Source organism: Cyprinodon variegatus, unplaced genomic scaffold (assembly GCF_000732505.1).
Source record: "Cyprinodon variegatus isolate N-32 unplaced genomic scaffold, C_variegatus-1.0 Scaffold606, whole genome shotgun sequence".
Lineage (NCBI taxonomy): Eukaryota > Metazoa > Chordata > Actinopteri > Cyprinodontiformes > Cyprinodontidae > Cyprinodon > Cyprinodon variegatus.
Genome location: NW_015151059.1, coordinates 531,860 through 534,225, shown reverse-complemented (window position 1 = coordinate 534,225; position 2,366 = coordinate 531,860).

Genomic DNA, 2,366 nt, shown 5'->3' with positions numbered 1-2,366 from the left:
GATTGTCCATAACGAACACCATGTTCAAGCATAAGGGTGTCCATATGTGCTCTAGACACCAGGACACCCTAGGCCACAGCTCGATGATCGACTTTGTCATCGTTTCATCGGACTGGCGGCCATATGTCTTGGACACTCGGGTGAAGAGATGTGCGGAGCTTTCCACTGACCACTACCTGGTGGTGCCTGGCAGACCCAAACATGTGGGCCTGCCAGGCATGCGGCTTGGGTGGTTGCTTAGGCAAAAACTCGGGTGTGGGAGGAGTTTGGAGAGGCCATGGAGAAAGACTTCCGTACAGCTCCAAAGCGATTCTGGTCTGCCATCCGGCGTCTCAGGAGGGGGAAGCCGTGCAGCACCAACACTGTTTATAGTGGGGATGGTGAGCTGCTGACCTCAGTTCGGGATGTTGTGGGTCGGCGGGCAGAATACTTCGTAGACCTCCTCAATCCCACCAACATGCCTTCCATTGAGGAAGCTAGGCCTGGGGACTCAGGACTGGGCTCTCCAATCTCTGTGGGCGAGGTCGCTGAGGTGGTTAAAAGGCTCCTCGGTGGTAGGGCCCTGGGGGTGGATGAGATCCGCCCGGAGTTCCTAAAGGTCCTGGATGTTGTAGGGTTGTGTTGGCTGCAACATTGTATGGAAATCAGGGGCAGTTCCCCTGGATTGGCAGACTGGGGTGGTGGTCCCCCTATTCAAAAAGGGGGACCGGAAGGTGTGCTCCAATTACAGGGGAGTCACACTCTTAAGCCTCCCGGAGAAAGGTCTATTCGGGGGTGCTGGAGAGGAGGGTCCGTCGGATAGTCGAACCTCGGATTTAGGAAGAGCAGTTTGGTTTTTGTCGTGGTTGTGGAATGCTGGACCAGCTCTACATCCTCAGCAGGGTCCTGGAGGGTGCATGGGAGTTCGCCCAACCAGTCTACAAGTGCTTTGTGGACTTGGAGAAGGCATTCAACCGTGTCCCTCGGGGGGCCCTGTGGGGGGTTCTCCGGGAGTACGGGGTGCCGGGCCCTTTNCATCAATTGAATATTTATGAAACTAAATATTTATGAAACACACTAGATATTTATGAAACACTCTAAATATTTATGAAACACACTAGATATTTATGAAACACTCTAAATATTTATGAAACACACTAGATATTTATAAAACACTCTAAATATTTACAAAACAAACTAAATATTTATGAAACACTAAATATTTATGAAACAAACAAAATTTTTATAAAACACACTAAATATTTATGAAACAAATTTAATATTTTTGAAACACACTAAATATTTATGAAAAAATAATATTTATGAAACGCACTTAACATTTATGAAACAAACTAAATATTTATGAAACACACTAAATTCTTATGAAACAAACAACATTTTTATAAAACACACTAAATATTTATGAAAAAAAATATATTTATGAAATGCACTAAATATTTATTAAAAAAAATATTTATGAAACACACTAAATATTTATGAAACACACTAAATATTTATAAAACAAACTAAATATTTATGAAACAAACTAAATATTTATGAAACAAACTAATTATTTTTGAAACACACTAAATATTTATGAAACACACTAAATATTTATGAAACAAACTAAATTTTTATAAAACACACTAAATATTTATGAAACAAATTAAATATTTATGAAACAAACTAAATATTTATGAAACTAAATTTTTATAAAACACACTAAATATTTATTTAAAAAAAAATTTTTGAAACGCACTTAATATTTATGAAAAAATATGAAACACACTAAATATTTATGAACACACTAAATATTTATAAAACAAACTAAATATTTTTGAAACGCACTAAATATTTATGAAAAAAAATATTTATGAAACACACTAAATATTTATGAAACACACTAAATATTTCTGAACACACTAAATATTTATAAAAAAAACTAAATATTTATGAAACACACTAAATATTTATGAACACACTAAATATTTATAAAACGCACTAAATATTTATGAACACACAAAATATTTATAAAACGCACTAAATATTTATGAACACACTAAATATTTATAAAACGCACTAAATATTTATGAACACACTAAATATTTATAAAACGCTCTAAATATTTGTGAAAAATAATATTTATGAAACGCACTTAATATTTATGAAAAAAAATATTTATGAAACACACTAAATATTTACGAACACACTAAATATTTATAAAACAAACTAAATATTTATGAAACACACTAAATATTTATGTACACACTAAGTATTTATAAAACACACTAAATATTTATGAACACACTAAATATTTATAAAACGCACTAAATATTTATGAACACACTAAATATTTATAAAACGCACTAAATATTTATGAACACACT